Genomic DNA, 22,873 nt, shown 5'->3' on the forward strand with positions numbered 1-22,873 from the left:
GGACTGAATCATTTTATCGTAACTTAAATGTTATAAGGGATAAGCACACAGTTTTTCAGGAATACACTGTAAATTCTGGCTTAATAGGGAAGTTGGAAAAGAGTTCTTTCACCCTTTGACACAAAAAAAAACCTGCAATATTTTTGCAGTGAAAGCTGAATACGTTTCCCCAAAGTGTTTTGACAGAGCACTTTTCCAGACCTTTTTCTACTATCTGCTCACCTGTGACCCCAGCGATTTTTCCCTCCTGCTGGGGACCGCAGGGCTGCTAAGCACAGCCCAGTGTTCACCAGCACTTCCAAGGCGACGGACACGCTTCCGACAGAGTACAAGCAACTGGCTTTTGGCAAGGGAGAGTTTTCTGCTCACATTGCAGTGGAAAATTTCGGACTGGTTAAAGTAAGTCTTGACAGTTTTCTTCCTTTTCAAAGGTTTAATTCATTTGTGTCCCAAATGGGTATTTAAAGCCACGTTTTGTTTTGCACTGTATGATTTGCACTGCCTTGCACAACTTCTGTGTTAAATCATAACTTAAAAACTTCCTTGATAGGTAGCATTATTTCTGAAAGATAACGTCAAGTTTTTTTGTGTGTTAAAAAGTCAATAAATAGAAGAAAAAATATTATGGATTTGGTCAAATACATAGCATCAACAATAATATTCAGAGATTAAAAAGTGGACTGCTGCTGTTATGCTTACACACATTTCTATTAAAAAAAAAAACTGTGCAAAAATGACTTAACAGATTTCTGTGTTTAATGTGCCTCATTTTAATGCCATATTTGCTTAGCTTGTAAGTAAGAGATTTTATATCTTCTAACCCGCAGCCTATGTACACACACCGGCCCCTGACACATGATAGGACTTCTTTCCATTTCATAGAACACTTCCAGGATAAAGCAGCAGAGCCACAAAGTCAAACCAGACCAGAAAAAAAAAAAAACAACCAAAAAAAACCCAACAAACCAGAAAAACCAACCAAACAAAAAAAAACCCCAACAACAACAACAACAAAAAAATGAAACAAAACCACAAAAAACTTAGATCAACCAACTCTCTCAGTCAAAATCATGCCCTCCAGCAATCCTCTGCAACCTTAATGGGCTGTAAAGTATACACTACCAATATTTGGCTTTCACTGTGATACCCACTTTATTACAATGCACAGACTCTAGAAATCTTGAAAATCTACTTGAAAGGCACTTCTCCATATTTATCCCTCTGCCCATCATCTGATATAGTAGTAACCATGATACCACTTTACAGCAACTGAACAGAACCGTCTGTCCTCTACTAAAAAAAAAAAAAAAAAAAAACCAACAAAAAAAAAACCCCCACTATTACACTCTAACAAGACAGAAGAGGGGGGGACTGAAAAGATGCAGTGGTATTCTAGTTTTATGCTTTCAGGATTTCTCATGAACAAAGTTCACTCAATTTACAGATTAAAAGGGTTTGGTGTGTTTTTTAAAATTATTATGGTTCCGGAAAGTTGGACAGAAATCCACAATTTAAGGTCCCAGACTTTTTCTGGCTTCATTATTGCCAAATATTCACCAGACAAGCAAGGTCTGCCAGGAAGACTTTAAAGAACAATTCTGCTGATGTACAAGGCACAATGCAATCTAAATTTGATAAGTGCAGCACTGGAGTCAATACACGCACAGAAATAAAAAAGTTTAGTATTTTTTAATCAGAAAAGTAAACACTCGTCTGCTGTTTCTGAAGTCCTATCTTAGCGCAATCATTGTTATCCTGCAGTGAAGCCCCCCAAAATGAACACCATCACATCTACCTTTTCCATAAGCGAAGTCTGCTAACATTTTGGAATCTAGAGGCCAAGAGGGTTGAGATACACGTGGTTATCTTTACCAAAGCAGACTATTACTACTAAGTTTAATTTCATTTCTAAGAAAAAAAAAAACAAAACCAACCAAACTATATTGATTCCTATAACACAAATTCTCAAGTTAAAGGACTCACTTCACAACCCCACTGCAGCACCTATCACCCATTTCACTGGAAGCCTGAAAACATCAAGTGAGTTTCATAATGCCTTATAACCTACAAGTACGTTTACAAAGAACTGTTATTTTTTATTGAAGAGTACAATTCTGACAACTGTACAAAAGAGCTATAAAATACAAATCCTAAAAGCTCAAAATTAAGCAAAATAAAAGTAAATGAAACATCTCATCCTTGTAAGCTGATGATTTTTGTGAGACCTAGTTCTCGTGATGACCTAAGTCTTATGAACGTTGAAAGAAATTTAATTTAAAATGGTAGCTAAAAGTGCTCAGTATTTCCAGATGGCATAAAGACTGAAATCAGAGCAGAAGTTCAGGCCAACAAATTCTACAAAAGTCCCCAAACCCAACGACCTCACATGGTTAAACTTCATCCTTTTACTTCTAATAATCTGCTGCAATTTTCATAATGAAGTTTACAAACAGAGTTCTCCTCCTCTGCTTTGCAATACAACCATAAGCAATAAAAGACAGTTTGCAGTTAACATAACATTTTTGCAAAGTCATACCCGAAGCCAACTGTAAGGAGGTACAAAGTATCTCATGATAATGAGTACACTGGATGATAAAGTGATGCAAGAGTTTAACATAGACAAAATAAAGCAGATGAGGGGAAAAAAACAGTAAGTAATAAAAAGTACACACAAAACACTAGGTTCAAACAAGACACTACTACAGAAAAGATCTTGTGGACATTATGGGCTATTTAATGAAAATGTCAGCAAAATACTCAGCAGTTGATGGAGTATAAGGCAAACAGAACATTTGACAATACTGAAGGAAAACAGTAAGGAATTTTGCTACTACATCTAATCATGGAGCATATAACTATGAAGTGATAAAGCAAGTTAGGATCTTCCCCATTTCAAAGAGAGTACTGCAGAGCTAGAAAAGAGAGGGAGAGCAGCAACAGCACCATCAGCACTACAGACAGGCTTACATATAGGAAGAGGCAACGGCGAGGCTTTTGACAATAGAAAGAATGATAAGCAAACAGACAGATGATGAGGACCAGTAAATTTTGACTAGGAGGCAGGGGAGACACAGTGAATCACCAGTCTTTGCATATGGCAAATAGCTAGAGCATTAAGTTAAATGGCAGGTGATGTACTCAAGGTCAAAAATATGAACACGTTTAAAATAACTTCTCAACTTGAAAATCAGATTATTTAAAGTCATCAGAATCACAAATGGTTACTAATTTCAGTGGCTGAGAAGGAAAGTCCTCCTCTGAAAGCCTCTCATCCCTGGCAATTAACAGCTGGAGTCATGTGCCAGCCAAGGCACATACTCCTGTCCTCAGCTTACCCTTTTGCCTTCTCCGCCTCGGGACAGTAGCTCCTCACAAGCAGCCTAGTCCTGCAGCCAGGGCTGGCTACGGATCTGTAAGGACACTCTGATCCTCAAGCCCTTCCATGAGAAACTCAACACTTAATTCTCCTATTTCAAACAAACAGATTTCGGAGATGGCAGACTCATTCCACCTATCTTCAGGCACTCAAATGCCTCACTGGTGACCAAAAAGCACAATCTCCTTCATCGTCCTCATGCCAAACGGGAGACAGGCACCTCCAAAGGATGATTCAGAACGTGAAGGCATAGCTTTATCTCCTGGGGCCACCACAAAGCCACCAACTTAACCAGACACTTGCCCACAAGGAGTGGCAGATCACACAAGCAACTGTGCCATCTGCTCTGTACTTCAGAAGGATGATCTACCAATTTAGGAAAGCCAAAAAAAAAAAAAAAAAAAAAAAAAAGAAACGTCTTTGTTCTCAGGCTTCGCTCCCTCGCCCTTTGGTGGTTGTGTCCTGCTCCTCAAAAGACTGGGGGGAGAAGTGGGGACAGAAAGAGCAGGAAATCAGAGAGAGAGAGAGGAGGAGGACTGGATCCCTCAAGTCCTACATAAGCGTCCAACCACTTCCAGCTCCACGGGTGAGGTCCAGGTCCAATAGATGATTTAGTTCTAGGTATTACTCTCCAGCTTCCCCCCTTCAGGTGGACGCTGTGGCTTCTTCCCACTTAGGACCTTTTACACCAAGGATAAAGCCTCTGGCTTGTCCCTTGCTGGCGTTCCCACTTCAAAGAGCTGCTGCTACTGTGGATACCAAAGCCTTTGAAAGCGGCCTCACCACACAGTCGTCAGCATTAAATGAGGTCTTTAAAAAAAAAAAAAAAAAAAAAAAAAAAAACGGGGGGGGAACCCCACTGGCTTTATAAACACAGCCATTTCCAAAGCCTTTCATGCCTTCCCCACTGTGGCAAACAAAATCTTGGGGTTTTTTTTTTTTCTTCCCCTACCCCCTTAAAATTACAGCAATAAAGCAATCCAGCCCCAAAGCGTGTCCCAGGATTGGCAGAGGGGGACTAAAATACAGAAGGGAACTGCAGAGAAAAAAAAAAAAAAAATTACACGCAAAGAGAAAAGTTTTTAAAGGCCAGCACTAGAGCCGCAGGCCGTGCTGCCGGCGCATGTTCAGCATGCCAATAAGGACTGCAGCACTGCAATCCCTCCCACGAACAGCCCCCACATCGGTGTCCTCCTCCAAAAAAGCCTCTTGCCAGCAGGAAGAGGTGCCCCGGGCCCCAATGCTTTTGGGCTGCAGGGCGAGGAGACAAAGGTGGGAGGCCAGCATTGGTCTCCTCGCAGCAGTCAGAGGCCGTAGCTGGGGATACTGTGCCAGGGGTTAACACATCCATCAGGGAAATCCCATACGTGTTATCGCAGCCTTTTAAAATAAAAAAAACACAGGGGAGTGGTGAAGCCCCCAGTCATTCACTGGGTGCAGAGGTATGCTCCTGCCAGCGACAGGAGAAGGGACGAGCCTGCCCGTCCCACCAGAGGCACAGCCAGAGGAGTCTGCCCACACACCAGTGTGACTGTAGGCTTGAAACGTGGATAGAGCTTCTGGTAACAGCACTAGAGGCTGTCTGAAAATGGGAAGGAGTACCCAAAAAGAGATTAAAATGGATTAAAACTAAGCTTTGACATCCTACAAGGCAGGGTTCCCCCACCTCAATGTCAGGAGGCATCTCCCACAGAGAGCTGCTGGAGGAGAGCGTTAAAGCATAACAGGCTGAAACTCACCCTTCTGAGTGTTTGAAAATAAATGGAAATCTTGCCACTTCGCAGTTTAAGGTTAGCTTTAGACTAATTTCAGTATACTGCACATAATACCTATAAAGTGTAAAGATCATGACAGATTCAGGAAACTGAGGGGTGGGGGTGGGGGGCTGAGCCATTTGGTATACCTGAAGCATATATACCAGAGCAGTTGGCGGGGGGGAGGGGAAAAAACAAAACAAAACAAAACAAAACAACCCAACATAAAAACCCTTAGCAACTCAGGAAAAAAAAAAAAAAAAAAAAAAAAAGTATTTAGCCTGGATAGGAGAGAACACGAAAGGGTTAAAAAAAACCATGAAAATTATTTGCTGCGCTTGTCTCTTAAAAGTGATCGCACACAAAAACAACACACTGAAAAGTTGCCTTCAGAATTCACACACAAAAAAAGAGTATTTCTAACCAAGTCCTAGCTTCTTTCCACAAAACTACAGAGTGAAAAAATTTCTGTATTTTTCCTTACCTGTATTCTCTAATTCTGCCTACTGCCAGAGACACTGCACTCTCTGCAGGAGAGAAGATTTTACAGCACGTGAACCTCCAAACTGACCTTGTCTCTCTTTAGGAGTTCAGCAATCTGCGACACCCAGACCTTCCTGAAACCCTGTTTATCATCCACTCAGAAGCCCGATAAAAAATTATTGATCTAAAATAGAAAAAGTTAATAGACTGATATGAACCATCTGTTCCTATTTCTTGATCCATTTCTTTATGCAACAACTGTACCACCAAATCCCTCCTACTGCCTTTATTAGCTATGGGGTTTGCATTGCAAAAATCACAAAAATAAAAGACCATATTCTTATGAGTATGTGTATACTACATATGTGTGTATGCATTTGTGGACATACACCTAGGTAGAAGAAGGGAGAGGGGAGGGGGAAGAGTGTGAACATGTGTGTTTATCCCTCTTGTTTACCAGAGCTACAGCTGAGCTCTTCTATACTTGCAAAGTTCAAGGTATCACAAGCCCACCAGGTCCTTTGCCAAACTTTCGGCTCCAGGAATCCTGCAAGTCTCCAGCACAAGCGGCAAGCTGCACGCCGGCAGTTCTCAGCAGCTTTAATAATCATGACTAGCACAAGAAGTCCCCCATATAATTCGTATTTCTTTGTCTTAATTACAAAGATTTTGCATTTAATCTCCTGTTGGGTACACTCTTCAATTGTCAAAGCCCCAAAGTTTTCTTTTTTTAGCATGCCCACAATACTGAACTAAGAACTCTCAGCGTTGTCGTCAGAGGGAGAGCTTGGTGTTTTAACGGCCTTATAAAAAAAAAAAAAAAAAAATTATTAAAGAAATTGTGCAGATTAAGAAATTGGCAGATTCTAGAAAAGGGCTGCACGATTTCTTTCTTCTCACGCACCCTCTACCCCAAATACAGCTGAAAAGTTTGTTTTTAAAAGGAGACTTTGGACTCTGTATATCAATAACCAACAACTGTCACTGCATTTGCTAATAATGTATAAGAAGATTAGTTTAATTAGTCAAGCAGTTAATACTACTTTTATTTGAACTAGTTTTCAGCACTGACACCCTTTTGAAAGGAGTTTCATTTTCCTCAGGCTATAATTTCAGCCTGTTTACAGACCAGTTTCAGAGCACTAGTACTCACTAGTTAACCATAATGTATTGTATTAAACCTATCAAATCAGCTTCACAATCAAAGGCTGGAAAATGGTTTTACAAAGAAAATATATACTAGCAAATTCTGTTGTTCTCTTTTGCTATCATTTTCTAACAGCCATGTGCGTTTTTTCACAAAAAAAAAAAATCACTGGGCTTTAAAAAAAAAAAAAAAAAAGTGTTTCCTCCCAGAAGGGGGGGGAAGAATCCTCAAAGTAAAAAATTTCTAGTAGAAAACATTAGAAAACAAGGTATCACTAATGTGAAATTTAAATCTTAGCAATGTTGCTAACTAATGATTTAGGAAATTAAAACCATATGTGAAATCATTAATGAGGAATTTTATTCGAACACTAAGTCTTTTTCTCATCTCTCAGTATTATAAAAACTGAACATTTTACAGAACTTTTTACAAATAAACACAGTACAGATTATCCCTGGCATACTTCTGAGCAACAGAGAACAACATTCATTCACAACAGAGATGAGTTACCAGACCTGAGTGTTTGAAATCACACACAACATTAAGAGCTACTTCTCTTGCTTAAAAAAAAAAAAAAAAAGTATCACATTATTATTTTAGATGTCTATTAAAAATACGCTTACAAATGAAGAATTGTATTTGACTTTACAAATACTCTGTAGTGACAACACTATACTTGAGGACAAGTAACTCATTAGTAAACCTTACCCTAGAAAAATGAAGAAACTAATTCTAAACCGAGTAATTATTCCTTGAAAACAGGCAGACTGCACACAGCACGACGTTACTGCACCAACAGCTCCGATTAAATTCACAGAGCAGTTAAGCAGAAAAGATACCACTAAACAAAAAGAGGTACCAGAATCTGCTCCAAAATACTTTTATTACCAACTATTTACATAACAGAGGTAAATACAGGGTTTTTACTACTACCTATACCCTCCAGAATAAAAGCACTGCTACCTATCTACATAAAGCACTCCTTGACCAGGAAATAATTTCTTTTAATCCCTTTGTTGCTTGACTGTCTGTCAATAGTTCGATACAAACTGCTTGATTGAGTGATGAATGCAAATCTTCACTTTGTAATGTAATGTATAGCATTATCCTCCTTATGCCTAACTGCCCATCTTAAAGGTACCAAAACCAGCCACTTAAATTATCCGAAAGGAAGAGACAGTCGCAAAACACAAGACTGAAGTTTTCTCTGTAAGCTGTGCATGGAAATTATTTGCAAAAATTAAGAATCTAGCTCACATTTTATAGCTTGTAAAAGATTATTTTGACTTTTAACATCACATTTAAACATTGACAGTGATAGATATTTAAACATACATATCCATACCCTGTGGATTTTTAACAATAACGCTGTACACCCTGACATGTGTTTCACTTGTTAGCAGTTCGAAATTCTCAAAGGACACAAGGTTGGATTTTTATTTTTTTTTTTTAACTTAAAAATGACCAGTTCATAAACTGAAGATGTGCCAACAACCTAGCCCCAGGTCTTCAGCAAGTATTTAGGAGGGAAGAGGGAACTGGAATCAAACCTCCTCTGGGCAAAGTCAGCTGTGAGGAGCCAGGAGGCGACATTGGGAGTTTTGAGCCCGTGCCCTGTACTTCTCCTTGGAAAAGGGGAGGGACGGCTGGTCTACAAGGGCCTGCTTAATGCAATACTTTAAAACTAGTGTAACTTGATCATGGGGTGGAAAAAAAAATAAAAATATCTTAACACTTACCTCAAAATCAGACCATCAAAATTGAATACATACAACCAAATCATATCATAAGCAGTGAAAGGTTCTTTTACCTAATTTCTTCTTTAAGACATTGATCTTTAATCCTCCTCAGCTCATACACTTAATTTTTCTACCCACATCCTATTTGAATACAAATATTTATACACAATGTTCCTGGCTACTAGAGGAGAAACAAGATAACATTTTCTTGCTGTTTCACCAACTGTTAGTCTTGGGAAAAAAAAAAGAGAAGACTTTTAAAGAACCTGTATTATACACTGTACATATATACGATGCTGCTATAAAGCAACTGAAGACAGCATGCTAATTCAGGTTGCTAACTGGGTGGGATCCTGAGGGGTACTGAGCACCATCAATACATACGGCGGTCTAAGAAAGTTGAAGAGGCTTCAGTGCGTCACAGGATGAGGCAATGTCCTCTGACCCCTCCCACGCTATGACGGTAAAGTTTGCTTCCAATCTAATGAAGTAATAATAATTAATAACTCCTCTACCCTTCCAGAATTGTACAGACTTCTCCCTAAATAACCCTTTTCCTTCTCTCCAGAGCATTTAACATAAATCTTCTCCAGTTCTTCCTGAGGCTCCTCCTCAGCAGGAAAGTTGATGTGTCTCAGCACAGTAAAATCATTGCTTTAAAAGCCAGCCTGCTCATTAAATTATTCTGCTAGCTGTGTGTTCCCTCATTAAAAATGTATAAAGATCAGATAATTGCAGCACGTATTATTAACCTTGTTTTCATGTACAGGTTCTGTTTCACTGCCGAGACAAAGACCTGGAAAGGGTAGAGGAAACGTTCAGCTAAACTGTAATACAAAAAACTCTCCCAGCTTGCCTTCAAGAGCACAAGGAACCATAGCGCAGTCAAAAACACCCAGACTTTTATAACAGGGTAGAATATTGCAGTCTTGTTGTACAGCTCCTACAAATCTAAGTCAGGCAGTCTTGGCTTTAGTTAAAGCCTCTGATAGGGAATTATTTAGATCAGCCAGTCTAATTCACCTAAATCTTCAAACTTCACAGATTTCCAGGTTGACTACTTCTCTTTCCTAAAGCTGGGAAGCACTACCAGATGATAACGCAGCTAAAAATCCAATTAGGGTAACAGCACTTCTGAAACACACTGACCTATTTCTTTTTCTTTTTTTCCACTTGCGTTATTTTAATATGCGTATACCCACGTTCTATTTCTGAAGAAAGCCGTTTATGCTGGAAATTAATTCCCTTTGAAAACAAGTTACCACCAAATCCACCTATTGCACCCTAACAGAATACATTCACCGGAGAAACATCGTTTCCCCGACTCCCCCGAGCAGCACACAGGGTATGCAGCACACTGCAGCAAACTCTTCAAACATTCAGTAAAAGACAGCGATCCTCCTACCTTGTTTAGCCCTGTCTACTCGGCACATTCCCAACGTGAAAAGGAACATCCGATATAAACAAACAGCCACGTCCTTCCCATCACTTCATGGTAAGTCATTTTCACAGGAAACGATGAGCAGCCCGTGGTGGTGGCGGGTTGTTTTGGGTGTTTTTTTTTTTTTTTTTTGAGGGTTTGTTTTTTTTTTTTTTGGCGCTCGGAAAGCCTTGTGCCTTATCTGGAGATTTTTCCTCAGATGATGAAGCAAAGACACAGCCTAAACTCTGTTGCTGAAAGACTGCAGCCCTTCCTTCTCCCAGAGCCCTCCCAGCATATGGCAGCCAATCATACCCAGCTTCGTCAGCCCTACTGCTCCTAAACCGATCCTAACGGGATGATTGACGCGGCAGCACAGCACTTCCAATGTGTAAAAACAATGCATCCATACTGATGAACCAGGAATTTCCCTCGCCCAGGAAAGGAGTTTTACTGGCGAGGTGAAGCGGTATCTCCATGAAATAATGTATGCAGCAAAAGCAAACAACTCCCTTCCCTGCCACGGCAACGGCAGCTACACCATTTCTTGCACAAAAATTTTCCAAGCTTTTGCTAATCATAAGTGCTTGCACAAACAGCATTTCCAAAACTGCAGAATGATGCTGTTTTGGTTGTAAAGGTGAACTGTGCACCATAAACCAATTTATCCTTTATCTTAACAGGCTGCCGAAACACACTCCGATCCAGGCAGTAATATTCTCAATTAAATACTGCATAATCTCACTCTGCAGCGTTTGCATTTAACAGCAATGCATGCATAACGTCTTTCCGAATATTTGAGACCAGTTGTTAGGGACTGCAGGTATGGGATGCCTCTCGATGAAAACAATCTATATGATGGTGTTTTCATATCTTTGGCAGATAAATCACATCATCGGCATCCAAACTGCAGCTCCTGCAATTAGGTTGCAACCGATGTTCGTTTGTACCAAGGCTCTGGCATAAGGATTGTGATACCAGTTGCCATTTTCAAGTCAAGCTGTGGGCAGCTCGATACGCTGGGTACACGAGGCTGCTGTCAATCACTTTTCCCCACAAATTTTGCTGAAGTTGTTTTTAAACAAGAGAACAAAGCAGCCAAGGATTATTGAACAAGAGTTGCAATTAAGAAAAACACAGAAAGGAGCTTAAACTGAAAGTCAATCTTTATCCAGAAAGGGATAAAGACTGCAGTGCACTACTACTTCAGACAGCAGTTTATGCAGTTCAAGCCATTACATAAAAAAGGGTAAAATGCATTTAAAATGCCACTAAAAGTTTAGAAATATGAATAGACAAGAGGAAAACAAAGATCTCATTCACTGGCAGCTCTGTCCCAAAGCCCCATTGTTTCCTATGGACTGTTTTGCATATTACAAATGTGGCTTCCCAAAAATCCATTATTTCTCTGTCCCACAAGCAAAAACTCTCCGTCAGGGTCCACCATCTCCCACTCAATTTGTGAAAACCCTCCCTTCCCTGGCACGGCCGAAACGCGCTCCTGCTGTGGAGGCTCCTGCTAGCCAGCCCTCGCTCTCTGCTCAACCACTCCCTCCGCTCTGCTCTACTCTGCCCTATTTAAAAAAAAACCAAACAAAACAACCTCCCCAAAAAACCCAAATAGTTAATTCGGGGGGGGTTTCAGGAGACCCTGGGGACAGGGGTGGTAACTCCATTGTTATGAAGGTGGCCTTGTGTGTCACATCGGTATTTTCCACATTCTTTTGGCTTTGCCAAACTCAAGCTGCCCGCGTTAAAAATTTTCCATGCTGGACATCTGCTGCAGGATTTATTTACTTGCCTGCCAAAATGCAGTTTGCCCATTTCTGAGACAGCCTAGACAAAAACACGTTGCTCTGCCACCCTTGTCACTCACTCACCGGGGAACTCTGGCTCCCCTGCCCACGCCAAAGCAATCTTTAGATTTGGCTGAGCGCTGATCCCTTGGTTTTTTGGTTGTTCTTTTGTTAAATCAAGGCTACAGTTTTTTTTGCTATACTTATGAAAATACTTTTCTATTTGACAGAGCTTTAAAACTTGCTAGAATATAGCTGATAGACACCATATTTTTAATGTTTTTTTTCTGATCCCAACAGCGCAAACCTCAGAAAATGTTCTGCAGTGAGCGTCCACGGCCTCCTCCAGCCGTTCGCCCGCGTGCGGCTGGAAAGGCACCAGCCCCACGGTGCGACTGAGCATGTAATGGGCTCAAGTTACAGGAGATTAGCAGGATTTCCCCTGTAACTGCTGCTCCCATCTGCCAGAGACCAGACATTGGAGCTGACAGCAGGAAGACAACCTCGCCTGTTGCTTTCGTGACCCTTCGGCTGGTGCCTCAGGGACGGGCAGGAGCATAGGCCTGCGAGAGCGCACCGCAGAGGGGGTGCACGAAAGGTCCGGTGGGCCAAAACGTGACACAAAGCTGGGCAGGAAAGAGACAGACAGTGACGACAGGGAAAGGGAGGAAGAGACGCAAGAGCCAGAGCCTGGAAATCCTGGCTCTGGTCGAGTAGAAGGTTACAACAAGAAGATGATGGTGCCCAAACTGGACGAGGAGCTGGGAAGAGCAAGCAGCACCGAGATCACCAGTCAACGGGAGCCAGCCACCCTCCCCGTAGACCACACGCCCGTTCATAGAGCAACACGCGCCCAGAGTTTTTGTGGGCCGTTAGTTTGCTTCTGAAGAGGGAGGAAACTTGCAAGTTATCTCCAAAAAAAGAGAAAACCCAACCCCAAACCCAAGACAAGTCACTGCCACAGCCCCCTGAAAGGCAAGGCTTCAGCGCTGCCGGCACAATCCCATTTCCGTGCCACCACTTCACCGTGCATATGGCAATCTTCCATCATTGCAGAGCTTCAACCGCAGTGAAAGAGGGGTTGAGGTGCTCCAAAATATCATTTCTAGAACTCTCAAGTCACAAATGCAAAACTAGCAGCCATGTGCCTACTTGGCTCCTCATGTGGGTTATTATGTTTTCAGTTCCTGCCTTGCCAAAGGATCAGAAGCCCCTCAACTCAGTAGGGTGGGCTGAAAATAAATCACATCATATTTGTGAACCCCTTGGTTAAGCCCCATCAGAAAACTCAGGAGAAAATGTATCATCTTCCTCAAAAATGGCTCTTGAGTAGTGTGCAGTAAATAAGCCATGAGTTCAGGGACTGAAGAAAAGATATTATTGAAAAATATCAAGGCAAGAATTTAATTTTTTCAGGCCAATTTACCCAATCTTATTATATACTTAATTGCAAAATGACATCATTTTAGGGAAGCTGAGAAATTCAGATGTCAAACACAACAAAGAATAACAAATAAAGGTAGATTCTCAACTCAGAAAATGCCATCGGCTCTGCTTGACATGCTGCTATAATTAATGAATCATGGGAAAAAGGTTGCTAAGGGTGGCTATTACACACAATTTTCTGAAGGGCGTAGACGTAACTTTTGGAGAAAAGTGGACTATTTTGGAAATAATACAGAGAAGGAGAACTGGAACATGCAGAGCCTACACAGTTGTTTTTCCTTCTTTATTCTTGAATCGTAGCGATCAGGTCTAATCCTAGAAACAACAAAACTTCTCAATTTAAAGGGAGAAGTGTGGAATATATATAATACTAACATTGAAGACACCAAGCAACTGATGTGACATTCAGTACAGCAGAAAGATGATTTTGAGTCATGCCTAGATGATCTATGGCAATAGTGACATTTTGGTAAGTTCAGCAATGGTAAGAAGAACTTCAAAACTATTTCTTATGTCAGTATTCGACTCTTGTATTCGACTCTTCCCTCAGTAACTTCCCACAAGTGCTACTACCAGCAAAATTCAAACTTGGTAGCTATGCTCTGAATGGCAGCATAAAGAAATGTCAAGGCAGCTGCCAAGATTTTAAAACTAGGCAGCTAGACCTATTCATGCATAATACCACTGATGCCAGCCTTGACAAAATATCTCACCCCACTTCTCTCTCTCTAGCAGGGATGAAGTGCTGGTAGAAATCATTGTAAGTTACAAAAATAAAGAGTAATGCCAAAATTCAACCAACTAACTGGAAGCAGGTATGCTGTTCTGGAAGGACCCTGCTAGGTCTAATTCTGGTTTTAAAAACATGCTTGTCAGAAGAACTTTAAGTCCAGGATCTCAATTGTTTTAACTTCCCAAAGCCCAGACATCTCAATGCCTCCCTAACCTAGGAAAACTGGAGACTGATTGCACACAGACATGAAAACAAACTATTCTATTTTCATTGTCCATGCTCAGAGAAATACAAAATGAAAACACACCACAGAAGCAAGCGTATATTCAAGTTGGTTGTTAGGATTCAATCTTACCAAACTTAAGGTGGCTTCTGGAGGCCTTCCAAATCCCTTCTCTCCTTCCGCTGCTTGCACAAGGAGTTTAAGCCAAGTCTAAATTGTGAGATCCAAACACATGGGTTCAGGCACACACCCTGTCTGCATCCTGACTTTATATTGGGATGCCACCAATTCCCCATGATGATGAAAACTGAGTACACGTGCACCGTCTCCCTTCACAGGGTGGTTCCAGTTGGGAAGCGTGATGAAGGCGTTAGCCAGAGGAGAGCTGCAACACTCTCCAACCAGGCTTTGTAGCTGAACGTTTGAGACACATATCCGGGTGCCGTGGAGAGCTGAGCTGCCTCTGGATTGTAGCTTTATGAACTTCGCTTGAAATATATTTGACCAAATATAAACAACCACATCTCACTGAGTCACTCCACTCCCCCTCTCTCTTTATAGTCACTGAAGAGAAACAAGGACTTGTGGGCTGTGATTCATCCTAGCCCAAAGTAGCTATTCTAAGACATTCTATCAAACCCTAAAAGCATCTGTGTTTCTCTACTGGATACCCGAGATGGTCACCCTTAGTCTCCTTCTGTCACGTCGTTCATTAAACATACAAGAGGTGAAATCTTACTACAGAAGAAGTTTTATTAGGAACATAAATATTTAGACACTTATGTTACATGCACTGGATAGTACTTTTGATTTTCAAAATAATTTTAAAAAACTAAAGACATTAACATAAAGCTAAAGAACACCTGTATTTTGACAATGTACAGTTACAGCTTTGGTGTAAATCCTCAGCTTGCCATAAGCATGTTCCAGCTATGTTGCTATATAAGCTACATAAGCTTGTTCTCTAAGCTATGCTGAACATGTTCCAGGGTTTGGTTTTTTTTTTTCCCTGACTGAACATCAATCCTTGCATTCACTGACACTTTCTTCCTCTGAACAACTGATTGACACCAAATTAACCTAACTGGAGTTGGACTAGGATCCTCCCTCTTGATTTTCTACCTGGTTTTGGAGAGGAGCATTTTTCGGGGGAGGGAAGGTTGGTAAAACAACCAACATCTTGCTGAGTCAGTCTATATAAGCTAGGTAATACAAACTGTCAAAATAATAAGCTAGGTAAAATAAACTGACAAACCACCTATTGCCTTACTCTTAGAATGCAGACTTATGCAAAAGTTTTTTTCAGGAAAATGATTCTATTTTTCTTCATGACAGCTGAAATAAAGCTGTCTGCAGTTTGCTGACCTGAAATATCAAATTACAAAAGTATTAAAGCATCAATATTTAAATTTTAGTCATCCAAACCCAGACATCTAGTGCATTCATAGATGCCCTGGGGAATTCCTGTCAGCCTCCAGTGGCCACTGCTGGAAAGACTGTGTTACTGGTATGTTCTGGCTTATATCTGCCAGCCCCGTGCATATGTCCCAGATATAAAATGGTCTAGTGTCGTTTTAGATGCCATATATTTAGGTATCTGTACCCATTCAAAAACGTAAACCCTTTCCTCAATACATATCAGAATACATCTTCCCAATTCTTTTAGCAGAATGTAAAGAGGTTACATACAAACCAGAAATTCTTTGTCTTCAACTGCTGAACCCTACTCAGACGAGATGTTTCATGAATCACAAGGAATCACAGGGTAAAAGCACAAGTACTATTTAAGCCAGCAACATGTATCATAAACTGAAGATAAATCCTTCTCTTCGCTAAATGACTTCATATCCCCCCATTTTGTACACCATCAACCACAACCAGGGAATTCTCTGATGAAATTCTCCCAAGCCTCTCACTCCAGCTGAAATAAACACCAAATGCTTAAGCCTTCATAAAAATGTATTTTGAATCCATGTGGTTATGAAGAATACTTTCCAAATGCATTAAGTTAAGAAGAAAGCAAGGGTTGTACCCTTTAGTCTTTAATACCCAGTTGGAAACAATGCAAAGGTGTAAACTGTCACTACTCATTAATGCCTAAATTATCTTTAGCGAGACCCCTGTGTACCGGGAAGTTCTTCCATTGCTGATAAAAACATGCTCCTTCCTCCTCAGATCCCTCCATGACTAATTTCCTCCATAGCTATTGTTCTGGCCTCAGATTTGGAGTAGCTCCTATTCAAACGCACAACAGGAGGAAACCATTTGATAAATCACCTTGTCAGAGAACCTGCTAACCTCAGCCACAAAGCCACGTGGGCATAGGAAAACCCTCTGGTGTTTCAGGGAGCATAGGTGGAGGATGCACATAGTAAACTTCTGCCCCTTATGCTGAGAATTTGCTGGCTGCCCGTAATAGCCAGCTTACTAAGAAGATGCAGGAACAAGATTTGTCCTCTAAAAAGTTCCTAATTACCAAAAATAATAACTACATGACTACATGACAAAAGTCTTCCAATTATGTTTTCTGCAGGTAGACCAAGTATTTTTTTAATCTTTTACGAAGCTTCAGTTATCGGCCTCTAATGTATCCAAGATCATAGAATCATAGAATTGTCTATAAGATCCTGTATATAATTCAAGCAATGACTGCAAATAATAAATCTTCTAACCAGTGATGTAATGAGGACTCTCTAATTATCCTTTAAGTCCAAAAGCTCTATTTTATTACTCCATTAGAAACCCAAAGGGAAAAAAAGATGCCACTGAAACTAAGCTACATTTTTAATTTTCCCAGCTTCAATTAGCACAACAATAACTCACCTCACTCTTTCTATTTCATTAAAATTATCCTACTGGTTTTGCATGCTACTGCAATACAGGTGTAAAACATTCCATTCCTATTTTTCATTGCTATGATTCTATTTAATGGGTGATGCTAGCTGTTGCTTTCCTACAAGCTCCTACATAACAGCCTGAGCCCGTAGGGTAGATGCTCAGGGGCATGCAGCAAAATCAGCAAGCAATCACCACTGTAAGCAGAGCAAATAGGCTCCAGGAGACTTCACAGAAAATGAGAGCCAATTGGATAATTTTTGTTTTTTAAAATCAGTAAGAGTAGGATTGAATCCCTCACCCTTTTACAGCAATTAATAACCCGCACATGTAAGAGCGGAGGACGCCATATAATTAACAAAGCATTACTTTGGCAAGGAGGGAAGGCCTGGAGAATGTAAGTACAGGGTTTTATTTCTTTCTGTGAAGTATGGATGACAGGTAGGAGAAAGCTACGCCAAGTGAACTGCTGGCAAGCAACTAGTCTTTTGGTTAGCAGGCAGCTCTGCTTTGTGGAGTCTATGAGTCTGTGTTCACATAGGCAAGCTTTTTGTTCAACAGTAGAGTTACATGCATTCAAATAGTCGTGAGTTTTGCACAAAATTTCCATTTTCACCTCAAAAAAGGCTGGTTTTGTTTCAGCTTGCTCTCTGCTTACTGTGAAATGCCAGGAATACTTTTGTTTGCAGAATGTTTTTACATGCGAATCTTCGCCTGATTACTCTGCCACATAATACCATACACAGGATCATGAACCTTGCTTTTTTCCAATGTCATAACAGAAAACAAAAAATAAGTAGCTGCATACAGAGAAAGAAATAGGAATTATTTTCACTCTGGAAAAATAAGCAAGCAAGATCAATGAAGGGTAAGAAATGAGGTCCTCTAGCAGAAGGACTAGGTGCAGGACAAAGAGGCATCCAAAAGCCTGATCTCTGATGACAGCATGGTTCAAGCAGTGCACACCAAGATTTAGTCCCACCACTTCAAAAATGAAGTAAATTACAGAAAGAATGCCTCAAAAAAATCAAAACGTATACAGGATTTCATTCACCAGAGGTCCAAAGATAGAACAGAGTGTTTATTTGTAGGGAAAAGTCTGTAAGGCCAGCTTTCTAACATGGCATACTTCACTCCTTATGTATTTTTCTCTGACTCTTCCCTCCCTTTCTCTCTCTCAAAGAAAAAAAAAAAAAGTATTATAAAATAGACAAAGCCATTCATTTGGGTATTCCCCCTCATACCAACTCTAATAACGGGAAAATATGAGCACTAATACACATTAGTAGAGCCAAAACAAGATTAGAAGGCATCCTGTCTGCCTCCTTTGGCTTATGTAAAGGTAGTACTGGGCAAAGGAGACTGTGGAGGAAAAACACAAGATGATTATGCTGATCTTTTGCTACAGGGTATACAGTCTTACAAACTTAAGATCATAAGGCCAATCTCACTGTAGTCCATCTGCCCTCTTGGCAACTGTAACACCACCTCATCCCCTTAAGCCATCTTCAGCAGGCCTGTGAGGAAGGTTTGCCTGTTTGGGCAGAATTAACCATCAAAGAGTTCTGCCCCTTCTCTCTGGGCCAAGTGAGACCAAAAGAAACCTGTTGACAAAAATAACCTGCAAGTCCTCAGGTCATAAATACTGAGGCCCACAATACTCATCTCAGTATTAGTCACTGAAGCATTACTGTAGAAACTACAAAAGCTGTATTAAGGATACAAAATTAAGTTTACCCCTAAGTATCCTATAGTAGCTTGTTGGCTCAGTTCAAAACCGTCTAATATATTCTTCATTTTGGGGGCATCTGAGCCAGGCTTCTAGGAAGTTGGGTTGGAAGAAACCTCTGGAGATTACCTAGTACCTGACTCAAAACAAGGCTATGGCCAACAGCAGATCAAGCCAGCTGTGACTTTGCCTTGATGAGTCCTGAAAAGCTCTTTAAGCTAGATATTAGCTTCTCTGGACGACCTGCTGCAGCGCTGCACTGCCCTCCTAGTAACAAGATTTTCCCAGTGTCCAACCTGAATCTCCAAAGCAACAATTTGTTGCCATTGTCCTTTTCTGCCATCTGGCACTACCGAATAGAGTTTGGCCCTGTTATCTTCAAAACCATCCTCCAGTGGCTGTAAACAGCTGTAACAGCTACTGGATTGACCCTAGGCCTACTTTTTATCCAACTAAAGAAGCCCAGCTCTCTCAGCCTAGACCTCTGCTCATAACAGTAGCTCTTCACTGGCTCTAGACACGGCAACAGGACTTGATCTGAGCTGGAAGTACTGCCTTTGACAAAAGCAGCGATCACGTGTCCAGTTCCCAATGGACGAACTAGTGAGACTTCTATCTTTATCTCTTCCCTTTACTGTTGGTAGTATATCTAAGGGAATAATACACACATGTTTTCCATTTGCTTCTTTTGATTCTTCTTTGAACTGCTAACAGGAGGGATAGGTTAAAAGCTCTGGATCCTCCATAGAAAGGTTCACAAAATTTTAGACCTCACTATTTCAGTCCTCTTGGCTATTCTGCATATTGAATGAACTTCCATTTTACAAAGATAAATGACCAAGCCACTTAATAACAGAAATTGACATAACCCATGCTTACTTCCTAGAAGAGTTCTTTACAGGTCCTTCAAAAAAAAAAAATTGAGACAGACACTTCTAATTATGGCCATCTTCAAAGATTTCTTTTTGAGACAACAGAATTTCAAGTGTACTGGGAGCTCAAAAAAACCAACAACAACAAAAAAAAAAAACCCACTCATAAAAACCCAAGAAAATCCCTTTAAGGACATCCCATTCATTCTGCTCCTTTTTTTCAGTTTATTATGCAGAAAGCAACAAATACATATGAACCCATGGACAAAATCCTGCTAAAGTAAGCAAAGTGGAACTACAGCAGTTTTAATCATTCCTCCTGTTCAGAAAACTCATCATCTCAATCCTAAAAGCCTTGTGCACACAAACCAAGATTTTTCCTCCTTTCCAGTTTGTTTCCAGCAGCAGACTCCACTCAGCAGCTGCAGGGACCAGCTCTAGCAGGTTTGGCACTGCTGGTATCACGTAAGAAAATGTGCTTCAATCATCTTTGAAATTGGTAAAGAAGGATGAGGTAAGCTTTCTAGAAAGCGAGAACAATGCTGCAATAATCCTCCTGTCAGCCCTAGGGCCATCGCCACAATTCAGATGACCAAACTGCTCTGCTGCTTCATGAGGGAGGAGGATTGAGCTCCACCCAGCTCTGGCCTCCAGTTATTGCCACACTGTTAGTCAAGAGGCCTCTTTATAGCCCAGGAAGCATATCGATTTTTCTTCCCCCTTCCTCTAATTCACAACACTGAGGTCAGGTTATTTCAAGAAAATGACTGACTGAAGCCACTGACAACACCTCTTTATGCTGGAACGTGCCTTCATCTCACCATTATGGCTATTACGCCCTCACTCTTCCTGTCCACACTCACCACTGCTCCCACAGGATGCATATCCAGGTCTAACCATTCCCAGGATTCAACAGCTTGCACCTCCAGCAACCCGAATGGCACAGCCCTCCTCATCTGCCGTGTTATAAACTTGAAGGGGCTGTTCAAGGAATTAGGAAAAGAAACCAAGAAATCAGATACCTTCTAAAAGCTTTAAATACCAGGAGAAATACACTCTACCACAAACAGGAAGCAAAGACCATAAAGCATTATAAAATTAAGTGAATGAATTGAGTGATGCAAGACCTACCTCTAACTGCCAGCAGGCAATACACTATCCCAAGAGTGAAATACCCGACATGCATTGCATCACCCAAAGCTGTCTAGATGTGATCCAAATCCCATGAGTTTTCCCCCCCTCACAAGACAGAATCAAAGACTCGGGCACAAGCAGATGGCAGAAAGTGCTTTGTTTACCTGTTCTGCAAATATGAAATCTACAGTGTCTCTAGTAAGGCATCTTTATTAGATTTCATTAATCTGAAAAGCTAAAGCTAACATTTATTCACTTAAGGACTACAATAAACAAATGGCTTTTGGAAGGCTAGCACTAATATCTTGTAACAGAAGGTAGCAAAATGTCCCAGAATGATAAATCTTGGGAATTTCAACAGGTACCTTGACAAGGCTGAACATGATGAAGTCCCCAAAATTAATCTGTTCATGTTTCTTACGAAAAGCCAGTTTCCTCATAGTCCCCTTGGCACCTTCACAGATCACCTCTGGTCCAACCTGCAAAGTTGGTCATATTTTTGACGTGACTCTTGACAGAGAAGTTCAACATTAAGGATATCACAACACTACTGCTGTTACAGAAGGAGCATCATCTCGTTCAAGCAAGTGAAAGAATGCCCAGTTTCCAAGAATTAGAGAAAGCCTCAGCAGAGCAAAGACCAGGAAACTCCAAAATCTTCTCCTGCTCACAAACAGCCACAGCAGGGTGAGGGCCTGAGGGCTCAGGGAACCACTAACCGGTACCACTAGCAATGATCAAAAATATAGTCAACTCCTAACAACCACTGCTCCAGTAGCAAACCCCAGAATCACCTTGATGTTTTGATACCTCACCATATAAACACACAGAGGACAGAATTTCCAGACTTGAGAATGGCAAACAAAGGCTGAAATAATTAATGCATCAAAGTCTCTGCTAAGGCCATCGGTGCTCTGGCCCTACGACGTACACATAGACATACTGCACTGCAAGGAAATGCTCTACACAAAGCTTGTGCATGCTTGGAAAGCCCTCTTCAGTAACAAAAATGCACTTCACCCATACCCACCAACAGCCAGTCTACACAAGTCAAGCATATTTAGACACCCCTGTACCTTAAACTTTTTTTTTTTCCTCCACGACCTATGAATTCAACCCATTCTTCTCCCAGTCTTAAATCATTAAGAAAATTTTCAGAAGTTTCCTTCCTCCTTAAAAATATAATAGTCCTACCATTGCTGAAGAAACTCGCCATGGATATACTGTCCCGAGCAAGCACTGGCAAGTGCCAAATCTGTTCCTGAAAACGGTCAGTAACAAAGTCAACTATGGGCTTGCCGAAATGGACCTAATGCTATGGACTAGGGACACCAAACTAAAGAGAGGACATGGACCTTCCTATGCTTCAAATTATCTCCTGTCAGAGGAAGTGTGGGCTGACACATACTCAACCTCACAGACCTCCTTTTTGATACCATCAGGCACGAGATATTTGTCTCTTACTGGTGAGTGTGGACACCTCATGAGGGCACACAAAAATATGAACAGTCTGGGTTCTTCCCGGATAAACTAGGAGGAATGGGGAAAACAAGCAGCAGTACAATTTAGCAACAGTGGGAAGCCGCTCCCCCATCACTCCATCCTTCCCCTGTAGACACCTACAAAGCTCAACTCCCTCGACACTGCTTTCCAACATCAGCATCAAACCACCAGGTGAAACAGCCAGAGTGAGTCTCAAATTCTCTCAGTGTGGAGACACAACAGACCTATTTATCCTTCAGCACAAACAGCTGCAGCACCATCAAAACAAGGAGATGTAGCTGAAATTAAACCTAAACCTGGAATTCGGTGGTGAGGAGAGGAAAAAAAAACTGTTGAGAGGTTGCAGCCACAGACAGGCACTGGTTTTGTTGCTTTAAGATACATGATCCCAACTGGTCATAGGTCAGCCGTATTTCTGGACTTTACACTGACATTATACTTTCATACTGAAACATTACTCAATGACAGTGTTGCTGGCTCAGCTCTATCTAGGCAAAGAGTGACCCGTGTCTCCAGTACACTGCGCACGAAGCCTTCCAGTCTAGGAAATGTGATTGCTCCAGAACGTGCTATGTCTTTCTCCAGCACCATCATCCTCCCATCTTCCAGGCTGCATCCACAGAGCACTCAGGCATCTGCCCACAACCTGACAGCTCTCTGTGGCCCCAACCCTGGGCAGAAGA

General features: G+C 41.2%; 1 protein-coding gene across 8 annotated transcripts in view; it reads right to left on the reverse strand.

Annotated features, from left to right (window-relative positions):
- MBNL2 (muscleblind like splicing regulator 2) overlaps window positions 1-22,873 on the reverse strand; it is a 112,623-nt gene that overhangs the window by 85,685 nt on the left and 4,065 nt on the right. For 2 of the 8 annotated variants that reach the window (XM_086771348.1, XM_010122955.2), the window contains exon 1: window positions 9,905-10,856. The exons of 1 other annotated variant lie outside the window; for it this stretch is intronic. The gene's annotated coding sequence lies outside the window, so the exon portion shown is untranslated. Of the gene's footprint in view, window positions 1-9,904; window positions 10,863-22,873 lie in introns of those variants that run through there. 5 more of the 8 variants (XM_086771301.1, XM_086771355.1, XM_086771326.1 and 2 more) reach the window with 5 other exon arrangements.

Source organism: Chlamydotis macqueenii, chromosome 1, assembly GCF_036417535.1.
Source record: "Chlamydotis macqueenii isolate bChlMac1 chromosome 1, bChlMac1.mat, whole genome shotgun sequence".
In the NCBI taxonomy this organism is placed as follows: domain Eukaryota; kingdom Metazoa; phylum Chordata; class Aves; order Otidiformes; family Otididae; genus Chlamydotis; species Chlamydotis macqueenii.